The 12,625-nt window shown below is 24.5% G+C and overlaps 1 protein-coding gene across 1 annotated transcript in view; it reads left to right on the forward strand.

Moving 5' to 3' along the window:
• Window positions 1–1,272: 1,272 nt before the first annotated feature.
• LOC117179133 overlaps window positions 1,273–12,625 on the forward strand; it is a 144,153-nt gene continuing 132,800 nt past the window's right edge. The window contains exon 1 of the mRNA XM_033370805.1: window positions 1,273–1,372. The gene's annotated coding sequence lies outside the window, so the exon portion shown is untranslated. The remainder of the gene's footprint in view (window positions 1,373–12,625) is intronic.

A 12,625-nucleotide genomic window follows, 5' to 3' on the forward strand; every position in this document is an offset into this window, starting at 1 on the left:
ATTTTCCACAAATGGCATTAATTCTCACCAAAAAGTTTAAATTCTAGTTAAAAAATATAAATTTTTAACCAAATAGTTCAATATTCAACAAAAAAGATTAAATTAAACAAAATAGTAATAATTGAATGTTCTGTTAAAAATCGAATTGCTTGCAAAGAAAAAAATATTTTCAGCACAATAGTTTAATTTTCTTTCAACAAAAGAATTAATTTTTTACAAAAGAGTTTGGCTGTTCACAGCAAGTAATTTAATTTTCAAGAAAAAAAAGTAAATTTCAAATGAAAAATGTGATGAAAATTTATATAAGAATTTTACTCTAAAAACTTCTTGAAGTGCTTTCTTTATCTAAAATTTGGAAGAACGAACTTTTAAATTGTGACCTTTAAAAATTCCTGTTTTATTTTAAAAATTCCATGTTCCAATTGAAATTATATTTCTTTACCGAAACTCCCTGAGGTGAAAGAAAATCGATAATTATAATTATATATTAAATTGACCACAATTGTTAAAATAATGAAAACTTGAATTTTATTTAGGATCATTATTAAATTCCCGGTTTTTATGTTCAATTTCCGATCATTTCCCGGTCAATTCGCAACCTTGAAAATGCACTTCAGCAAGTGCAACTTTCCATGGTGCAACGAATCTCCCCTTCAAAAATCAGACCAATACGCGACTTCCTGCCAACGTCCACCGCGACGGTATTCCTCGTATTTTAGAAATTACTTTCTTAGACCGCGATATCGCTCTTCCTTTTCCCTCCACCATCAAGGAAGGGGGTCTGGGTCGTCCAGATTGAAATGGAGAGGTGGTAAATGATAAGGGGGTCCACTGATTGATCGGCGATTGCACGCGTGGAATTAAAGGAAAATGCATAAGTTCGCGGTGCACGTGGGGCGATGGGAAGTCCCCATTGGTTAAGCGGGTCGGAAACCCGCCCGTCCGTCTGCATGCCGGCCGGCACACAGTTCACATCAGTTCTCCACTGCGCTTTGAGCTATACGCACATTTGCCAACGAACCATCTCTTCCGATGAGTCCCTATTTCTCTTCGCAACCTATTTTTCATCTCTAATCGTCCGAGTTCTCGACAAATACTTTACTTTTTTTAAGGAAAAAGACGTGATCGCGAAATATTGTGTACAACTTCCGGTTCCCAGTTTACTTTTTTTCGCTTCCGTTCGCCAAAAAAACAGCAGAGGATACGGTTTGCATTCTGGTGAAAAATGTCGGTGAAGGAAAAGTTATTGGAAGTTTAGAAGTTTTAGGAGTTTTTGTGATAAAGACGGTTGTGTTGGCCTCTTCCGAACGAGAATTTGGAATTTTCCAGAAGTGATTTCTTCATTTGGAACCGAGTTTAGACAACAAAGGGGGTGAGTTTTCTTTTTGAATCAGAGACATGTGGATAACAATTTTTAGGGTTTAGGTATGTTTTTGGAATTTAATTTTAAGAAATATTCATCGGGAAAACCAAAATAATTTGACGCAAATGTTGCTTATTAAATATTCGCGTAAATTCTACTAAATTTGGTGAAATTGCTTGATATTTTGAAGTGGAACCGTCGTATTATTTAGAGAAAAACCAAAAAATTGTTTGTGTATCTAACGAAAGTCATCAGAGTGAAAAGTAATGAGTTATATTTTTGAATTCCTGTGCAACCTAAAGTATAATTTTTGATAAGCCAGTAGTTGATTTATTAATTAATAAAAATTCCTAAATTTGTATTGCGTGAAACTGTCGGCTAAAAAAATTTATAAACTATTTTGAAATATTAATTTTTTTATTAAATTATTATTATGTATTAATAATTAATAATGATAATAATAGAAAATACTTACCAAAAATTGGGGTTAACGTAGTTGTATGAAAAATCAGATCTCTAATAGAAATAGTTTTTTTATGATATAAAAAAAATACTGATGAAGTAATTTCAAATGAAAAAGCGTTTGTAACGAAACAAAAATTTAAAATCACGAAGAAATTTTAAAATGCAATGATTACGTCTTACCGATTTTTTAAAAATATTTGAATAATCATCAATAATGGCTTATTTTATTTTCAAATTCATGCTCTACAACTCTGATTCCAATTTTGAAAGTAAATTTTTATACGGTTGAAATCATTGATACATTTTTTTAGACACATCTTTTTATTTGACCATTATTTTCTTTTTTCTAAAATTGCAAACAGCAGAATTGTAGAAAATGTTTTTCTCGGAGAAATGAGTCATGATTGTTCAAAATTTAACTATTTTAAAAAAATTCGTGAATTTCGAAAGTGAGAAAAAATTAAATTGCAAAAAATATTATTAAAATAATTATTTTTCGTAAGTTTTAGGCTCTTTTTATAAAACATAATCTCTTTTATTTCACAAATCATGGCTGAAAATATCATTTTAATTTTTAAAATAAATTAAATCGGAAGAAAGAAGATTGAGGTTCTACTAAAAGGGATGATTATCAAAATCGAAAAGGCCATATTTCAACAAGAGTTGACCAATTACTGCAATTTTGAATCAAATAATAAGATTTTTAAACTAAAAGACATCAATTATTAAACAAAAATGTAATAGTTTGCATTTTTATTTCGAAAAATAAATTTTCAATTTAAAACCCAATTTTCGATAAGAATTTAATTTTCTATCAAATTATTTAATTTTTATAGCAAGCAGAAGAATTTTTTACAAAAAAGTTGAATTGTTAACGAGAAACATAAATTAATTCTGAATAAAAATATACTTGTTGATATTTTAACCAAAAAGATGTTAATTAAAAGAAACAAGACATGAGTTTTGAACCATAAAGAATTAAATTTTTAAAAACAATTTGTTGACTTTTAAACCAAGAAGGTTCATTTTCTACCGATCAAAACGAATTTTCAACAAATTACATACTTCTTCAACGAAATCGTTGAATTTTGAAATTAAAAAATATCAATCATTAAATAAAAATGGAATATTTGAATTTTTATTTCAAAAAAAGTAATTTCAAATTTTCCAAAATAATTTTCTACAAAGGCATTGCATTTACTAGCAAATTCTAGAATTAACAAGACAAAAAGACTAATTTTCTACAGGAGCGTTACGTTTTCAATAAAAAAAAGGTAAATTCGCAAAAAAATGTAATAGTTGATATTTCAGCTAAGAGGCAATTTTCATTTTAAATATAAAACTATTGAATTGAACCGAAAAAGAATTTTCTATGAAAAACATATGAATTTTAAAATAAACATTTTTTAGCCAATTAATTGAATTTTCAACTAAGCACTTTAAATTTTTACCAAAAAAGACCAATTTTCAACCAATTACAAATATTTTTCACCGAATAGATGAATTTTCAAACGTAATTAAATGCTCACTTTTAAAAAATAAAACTTTAAAAACAAAAAAATAATATTTATTGATGTAGTTAAAATTTCAACTAAAAAAATGACTTTTTCAGGAAAATTATAAATCTTCAACAAAATTTTTAATTTTCAAGAAAACAGTTTAAATTTCGACCACATAGTTAAATTTTTAACTTGAAATTATTTTTATTTTAAACGAAAAATTTAATATTTCATATTTTAACAGCAAAAATATTAATTTAAAATTAAAATTAGTTGAAAATATCCAAAAAGAGGAATTTTCAAAGAATGCATGCATTTTCATTCACACAGTTGAATTTTCAACTAAAAAAGATAAATTTCCAAACAAAAAAAGGTAAACCTGCTAAAAAAAAGTTAATTGTTCAGTGACGGAGTTTAATTTTTAACGACAAAGTTGCATTTTTAACTCCAAAAGATGAAAGTTCTGCAAAAAAAAGATAAATTTTTAACAAAATAGTTGAATTTTCAACGAAGAAAATTTGTATTGTTAGTACATATTTTCAACTAAAAAGTATAACTTCTTTACAAAATTGTTAAACTTTCAAAAAATAGTCGGATTTTGAATTAAATAATACCATATTTAATCTAAAGAGATGAATTTTTAACATCAAATGCTATAGTACATTTTTTATCTGAGAAAAAACGAACTTTCTATTTTAATTTTAAATTCACTTCATATTTGAATGAATAGGTATAAATATTATTAAGCACGACCCCCTGAGAATATTCGAAAAAAAAAACAAGTTTTAAATTAGAAAAAATTATGTATAATTTTTAGTAGCTTTATAGAAAATAATTTCTCAAACAAATTAATATTATTTAGAATTTTTGCGCTATTTAATATTTTTCGTCCTGGAAACATGGCGTAAATTTTTTATTATTTTAGCTACCTATATTTTTAATTTCAATATACAAATGGTCCAATAATTAGTATAAATTTAGAAATTATTTGGAATAAATTGCAATTAATTTAACTAGATATGATTTGATAACAAAATTTACATTTTAAGTAGATTTTTTTATTCAAATTTTACTGAGAATAAAAGAGGCTTATAATTTTATCATTTTTTAAAAATTTTGTTCTATTATCAGAATATTTCTCAAGATTTTTTTTCAGTTTTTCTCCTAAAAATAAATAAGTTTAATGGTCTGATATAAAAATTCTCGGCCAGACTTTCAAACGACTGTAGGTAATAGGTATACAAATCTATGAATTTAAATTCGCCACATTATTCATGATGTGAGCTCTTTTATCTCTCCGCAAGTGGTTCATGGCAATCAATACAGAAGAGCCCACATTTTGAATACATTTTAAACTGCTATTTCCAAGCAAAGTTTGAACCTAAAATTTGCAATATTTGCCATAAAATATACTTTTTTACAAGTATCTTAACCTAATACTGTGTCCCGTAATTTATCGTGACGGGCAAAATTACTTTTTCCACTCTATAAATTTTATGTGCATTTCTTGAGTTGCATAAATATTTTTTTTTAATTTTTATATTTGAACCTTTCCATATATTCACTAAAATAAATTTATTTAAATAAAATTAGTTCTTGTTTGAGGCGTCATCAATAAAGTACATTACCAATGTGTGGGAGGAGGGGATACATGTAAGTAACATTACCCACTTGAATAATATTTAGTACGTCTTCTAATGATAATTTTTTTTTGTTTGCAAATATTTCAAAATATAGCCCTCCAATAGTAAAATTAAATATATGTATTAAAGTTTGAAAAAATTTCACTGTTTTCATGAGATATCCCCTTGTATCCCTCTTTTCTCATTTATTTTTTATTCTTTTATTAAATAAGAACTAAATTAAGAGAATTATATTTTTGGTTTCAAATATGGTTAGTTTGCGTAAACAGTCTACTATTTCGTTGAAAATTTAATTATTTTCTTGAAAATGAAACTACTTGGTTAAAAGATCATCTGTTTCGCTGACAACTTAAATATTTCTATTTTTAGAAAACTAAACTTCTTAAAATTGAAAATTTAAACATTCTACATTTGTTTAAAAGTTGATCACTTTTAGTGGAAAGTTCAACTATTTTGGTTGAATTCGACTGAATTCGACAAAATCTTTTTCTGATGAAATATTAGTTATTATGTCTTTCTTTGAAATTTTATATTTTATGGTTAATAATTGAACTACGTGGTTTAAAGGTAAAATACTTTTCTTAAATTGATTTTTTTATGAAATCTTTATCATTTTTGGTTCAAAATTAATTTCTAACAAAAACGTTCGTGTTTTTGATTAACAATTAATTTTTTGAAATAAAAATGTACATAACTTCCATTTCTTAGTTGGAAATTGATATTTGTAATTAAGGATTGATCTTTTTTATTTAAAAATTCTACTATTTTGCTAAAATTTCGTGTTTTTAATAGAACTGAACTGATTGAAAATTTTTTGATCTATTGTTATTGAAAATTAGTTCTTAAAAATAAAAATTCAAGCGATCTACTTTTCTTTAAAAGTTTATTATTTTTAGTAGAAAGTTGAACAATTCTGATTGAATTTAACTGTTATTTTTATTTTTTAATGAAAATCTTTTTGTTTGACATATCAGCTATTCTGTTTCGTTGAGAATTCATATTTTTTGGTTGATAATCAACTATTCGACATGAAGGTGAAATACTTTTTTTTCATTTCTTTTTTATTGAAGATTCATCATTTTTGGTCCATAATTAAATTTCTGAAGTAGTTTTCTCGACTAAAAATGTAAATTCTATTTTTTATTGAAAATTGATACTCGTGTTTAAAAAATTAATTAAAACTGAAAATATCAACTATTTTTGTTGAATTCATCTGCTTTTTGAAATTATAAATTAAAATCTTTTACGGTTGAAATATCAGCTATTATATGTTTCGTTGAGAATTCATATTCATTGGTTGATAAAGCAACTAGTTGGTATACAGTTAAAATACTTTTTAAAAGGGTAATTTTTTTCAAGATTTATTATTTTTAGTTCAGATTTATTTTCCTTATCTAAAAATTTATTTAACTAATCCGTTTTTTGTTGAAAATTGAACTATATGTTTGAAAAAGAATCTGTGTTAATCGACGGATCAAATTCTTTTCTTAAATGATCGTCGTTACTTATTGTAGAAAAATGTAGAAGAAGTAAGAAAAAATTATTGCCTTCCTCAAAATGAGTTTAAACAAATTTATTGTTAAAAATTGGTTGACCAACAATGCTTCAAGAGGTATCAAGAAAAACTTATTGTAGAAATTTTCTATACGTGAAAACTTTTATGATAATTTTTTTTGTATTTTTGTTGTTTCTGAGAACAATGTGAAAATTTGATTCTAATAGAAAAAAATTCCCTGCCCTAGAAAAAAGAAAATTTAGAAAGAATCGAATTGGTATATTTTTAAGTAAGTCGTATCCATTTTGCTAATTTAAAACATTTTGTTTCATTTTATGGTGGATTTTGAAAGATGATTAAAAACCCTGCCAGAATTCAAAAATAAAATTTGAACATCTAGGAAGGTTAGGAACAATTGATTTTTCGCTTCTACAATGATGCATAGTTTTTCTAAAATTAAATATTTTATTTTTTTAAACCTTATCACATTTAAATAAAAAAACTATTAGTTTTGATTTAAGTAGCAAATGATTCTGTGATTTGAGCATCACTTTCTGTTGAAAGAGATGATTTTTCAACAATAAAGATTCAGTTCCTTACCCAAAAGACTCATTCTTGGGATCAAAATATTTAACGTGAAATAATTAATGTACAACTAATTATTTGCGTTTTTAACCAATAAAATTGATTTATTTTTTACAAAAAAGACGAATTTAAAAAATATATCTTGGATAGAAAATAGTTAAATTCTAACTAGAAAAGATGAATTTTTATTTAAAAATATCAATTTTCAATCAAGGAGATGAATGTTCAAATAAGATTATGAGTCTTTAAAAAAAAAGTAAACTTTCAACATAACAGTTCCACATTGAAAGCAAAATATGATTTTTGAACCAATAAGATTAGTTTTCTTAAAATTGAATTGCCTTTCTATTACCGAAGAAGTTGCATTTTTTATTAAAAAAGATAACATTATGGCCAGAAGCGATTTTTATGGTTTTTTGTTGTTGTCGAAAATAACCGTAAGGATTCTAGACATAATAATTGTTTACTTGTTTAAAAAATTGATTATATTATAATATCGCAAATAAATAGTATATATTATATTTATTTTGGTTTAAAAACCTACTATGAGAGTTTGGTTTTAGAATTTATCTTATTTGGTTAAAAATTCTACTATTACATTGATAATTTAATAATTTTGTTGAAAATGTAAATTGTTTTAATTCATTTAATTATTCCATTTTAATTTAAAAATCGATATAAAGTTTTACATAAATCTAGATAAATATATAGTTTAAAATTTTTTTCTTATGTTGCATGATTTTAATTAAAAATTCATGTATTTATTATTGTAGATTAATTTTTGCAACTGTAAATATAACTATTCTATTCTTGGTTGAAAATTTATTCATTTTTTCCGTTGAATAGCTAAATAGTATTTTGTGAAAAATTGTTGTTTTTTTTATGAAAATAAATTTTTTTAATTAAAAATGTAACTATTCCATTTTTGGTAGCAAGTTTATTTCTCGAGATAAAAATTCAACTGTTAGGTAAAAATTAATGTTCTTATTTTAAACTCTTCTTCTTTTCATTATAATATTATTTCTTTTAATGATAATAAAAATATTCTTTTCTTTATTAAACATTGACCTTTTATAGAAGAAAATTAAACTTTTTGATTGAAAATTAATCGTTTTGGTTCAAAAATAATTATTTTGGTTCAAGATTCATAATTTTAGTTCAAAAAAGCATGGCTTCGGTAGAAAATCTAATTATTTTATTGAAAATAAATTTTTTTGTTGTTCGAATGTTTGTCTATTGAGTCAAAAATATTTCCCTTAATTCGAAAGAACATTTTTGTTTCTTTTAATGAATGGTCCTTTGTTATAATGAAAATTTGCATTTAATTGAAATTTTCTTTCTTCATTTTGAAGAAATTTATGGTCAATTTTCAAATATTAATTTTTGCCCCCCCCCCTCCTGTCATAAAAATTTAAAAGTCCAAATTCTTATAATTCCAAATTTAAAAATATCACACAATGAAAGTTCTACAAATGTTATTTTTATGCTCATTTGAGCCTTCAGTGTTTTTAAAATTGATCTAAAAAATGTAAATTGAAGGAGAAAAAATTTCTCAATTTCAAATCCTTGATATTGTACAATTTTAATTTAAGAGACTTTAAAGTTGAACGCCTTTAAATTGTACACATTAAAAATGGAATCATTTTAAATTTAACGATTTAAATTGAGATTATTTATTTATTATGAAAATTCACAAAAGATAAAGGGAACGAATATTTTCGACAAACCTGAGAAAATATATAAAAACAGGAGAATAAAAACTTAATTAGGAGCAAACATAAAACTATTTCCATACCATGATCAAATATTAAGCAAAAATGATACAAATATTTGATAATTATTTACAACACTTCAGAGATGAAAGAAAACTTTTTTTTTAATTTCTTATGTTTAAGAGCAGAAGACTCAAATTTCCCCAAGGGGTCGTCCGTTTTGTTGAAAATTCATCTTTTTTCGTCTAAAATTAACCTGATTATCAAAATGTTATATTTTTTATTTGATAATTCAACTGTTTGGTACAGAAAATTCGTCATTCTGTCTTGAATGTTCCATAATTAAGTTTAAAAAAATCATCTATTTGATAAACAATTAATTTTTTTATAATTAAAAATTTAATTATTCCATTATTTGTTCAAAATGTACCTTTCTTAGATTTAACATTTGATAATACCCGGATTAACTGTCATAAAAAAATAGAATAAGGCATATTCAAACATATACACAGAAAATCGTTTCTGTATTTTAATTGTTGATCTATTACCGAAGTTTATAATTTACCACATGGTAACGTAGATAATATAGTTATATTGGCAACTTGACTCGCTATAAACACAACAAAAATCAGTATAAACGAAAAATCGTAGGGGGTAGGGGGGTAAAAAATTGCCCAAAATTTGGAAGGTAGTTTATGGATGATCCCTTACTCGTTTGTGTTTGTCACAATCCTAAAAAAAAATTTTCTATTGAGAATTAAGAATTTTAAAAAGTGGATACTTATCGACTGGTAATTCTTATTTTATCAAATATATTAAATGTTCCAAAATACTTTGCTATAAAAAATGTTATATTTTTATTTCTAAAATAGCAGCGATAATTATTTTTTTTAACTGCGAATAGCAGCTATGGTTACTTTTGGTGCTTGACGCTAATTCCTTAATCCCTTGCTTATGTTATTATTTATTTTGTTATTCCCATCAATTTTACGTATCAATAATGTTGGTAATTCTATGTTTTCTAATATCTTAAATGTGTCATTAGCATTTACGTGTGTCAATTAGAACCATAATTAATTTGATTTTTAATTGTTGAAACTAATTACAGAAGTTCGTTACTTTTTCTAATTGGATCAAAATTCGAACAGTTAATAATATACAGTGCTGACACAGATTAATAATTTTGCCGTGTTTTTCATATTCATGGGAGGAGCTCTCGCTTATTTATTCATTGATTTCTGGCAAATGAGGGAAGCATTTTTGAGTTCCTAACATGATGATAGAACTTGATTGGCATTCATGGTTAGCGAGTCCGCATTCGCAAGTAGCTGATTCGGTCATTGATATCCTGTTAAAATATGCATTCAGCTTCCGATTTGTTCACTGACCAAATTTATCTATCTGATACCTTGCCCAGTTTCAATTTTTTTCGTTAAATCTCAACTTTTGCAGTCATGCTCATTTTTTCTTTCTCTATACTAAATAGGTACTTTTCTTCAGATAGGGCACTTTCGTATCCAAGGGATAAATTAATAAAAAAGGTGATTTAGGATGTCTAGCATTTCTTAAAAAAAAATTCCAGGACTTTTCCAGGTTTTCCACGATAAAATAGTTCATTTTTTCCGGTACTTTTTTTCAGTGGAAAAATATTTTTCACGAAAGATAGTAGAAATTGTAGGTCTAGTGGAACCTAAAAAAGTGTCGTATTTTATTTTTAAGTGTCAAAATTTCTTATGCGCTCCCAAAATCTGATTTTATGGTCAGGAAATATATTTTTTTTGTGATTTTTTTATTCTATCACGGTCAAAATTTAGGTCGCGAAAATTGAAAGTATTTTAAACTTATTAACTTTTTTCAAATTTAACAACAATTTTATGACTTTTTCAACTCATGATTTTTTGCTGCTGATATCATCAAAGTTAGTTGAATTCATTTTGTAACGAACATTTTTCATTAGAATTGGCTCATTTTTTAATTAGTTATCGAAATTTAAGCGAATTTACATTTAATTTTAAATCAAATAATACGTTTTTTAAGAAAAAAGTTGAATTTTTAAGCCAATTGTAGAACTTACAACCTACATAGACGAACTTTTAACAAATGATCAAATTTTAAACAAAAAAGAATCAATTTCCACCAAAAGCGGTTGCATTTCCAACGAAATAAATCATTTTTTCAGAAGATTTCAATTCTTAACAAAAAAGATATATGAAAATAAAAAAAAGGAACATTCTAGTATTTATTTTAAAAGAAAAACAAATCAATTAACAAAAAAAATAAAATTTTCTAGTGAAAAACCAATTTTTAGCTAAATAGTCCAAATTTTGACATAAAAATATTAAAATTGAACAATTATTGCATTTTTTTAATTTAGTAAAATATTGAATTTTCAAAACGAAAAGTTAAAATTTCAACAAAAATATGAAATCTCAAAGAAAAATTAAATAGTTGATATTTTAAAAACAAAACACGATTTTTCAACAAAATGGAAAAATTTAAGCAAAGGGTTAAATTGAAATAGAAAGTAATTAAATTGTCAACAAAATAGTCGAATTTTTAACCTAAGAGATGAATTTTTAACCTACAAAGACGAATTTTCAACAAATCATCGAATTTTAAACCAAAAATATTAAAGTTCGAGCAAAAGCATTTGAATTTTCAAAACAATAATTTTTTTTTGAATATTTTAATTTTATACAAGAAAGATAAATTAAAATCAAAATTAAAAATTTATTTTTAAAATAAAACAATTTAATTAACAAAAAAGGTGTAATTTTGTACTACAAAAAGTCCATTTTTAGCCAAATAGTCAAATTTTCAAACAAAAAATATTAAAGTTCAGTAACTATTGAATTCTTTGCATTCATTCAACTATTGAATTTCGAACACAAAAGGTTGGAAATTCAACTAAAATATAAAATCTCAACGAAAAATTAAATAGCTGATATTTCAATAACAAAAAACGAATTTTCAACAAAAGAAAATTCTTAAATGAAAGAGTTTAATTTTAAAAGAAAGTAATATAGTTGCCAACAAAATATTTGCATTTTTAACCTGAAAATGTCAAATATTATAAAAAATTACGAGTCTAAAAAAAATATGAGTTTTCTACCAAAAAAGACAATTTTCAACAAACTACATGAATTTTCAAGAAAACATAATATTTACATTTTTTGAATGATTAAGCTATTACCCATGCAGTTAAATATTTAATTTAAAAAATCAATTTTAGCCAAAAATTTAATATTTAGTTTATCCTTTTTTGTTTAAAATTCAACTATGTAGTTGAAATTTGGTATTTTTCCTTGAAAATTCAACTATTTCGTTGAAAATCTATGTATTTTGTTAAAAAAATGTTTTTTTGTAGAAATTTAATCCTCTTGTGTGAGAGTTGATCTTTTAATATTGAAAATTCAAGTATTCCTTTTAAATATGGTATATGATCATTTCAGTTGCAAATCTGCCTTTTTAGTTGAAAATTAAATTGCCTGGTTGAAACTTCAATTCTTTTGTTAAAATTCATATTTTTTGTTTAAAATTCAATTATTCCACTTGAAGATTTGACAATCAAGTTGAAAATTTATTACTTTGGTTAATAATGTCGGTTTTTTATTTTCTGGAAAACTAATTTTTTGAACAGAAAATTTAACTGCGTTCATATATTCCAGACTGATATTTCATATTCCAAAACTCAACTATTTAGTCAAAAATTGTTATTTTTTAGTTGAAAATGTAACTGTGTGGTTAAGAATACATGTATTTTGTTGAAATTTTTTTTATGAGAAATTAATATTTGTATTTGAAAATTTATCTAATTGGTAAAAGAAATTTATATATCTTGTAGAAAAATTCTATTTTTTACT

Source organism: Belonocnema kinseyi, chromosome 8 (genome assembly GCF_010883055.1).
Source record: "Belonocnema kinseyi isolate 2016_QV_RU_SX_M_011 chromosome 8, B_treatae_v1, whole genome shotgun sequence".
NCBI lineage: Eukaryota > Metazoa > Arthropoda > Insecta > Hymenoptera > Cynipidae > Belonocnema > Belonocnema kinseyi.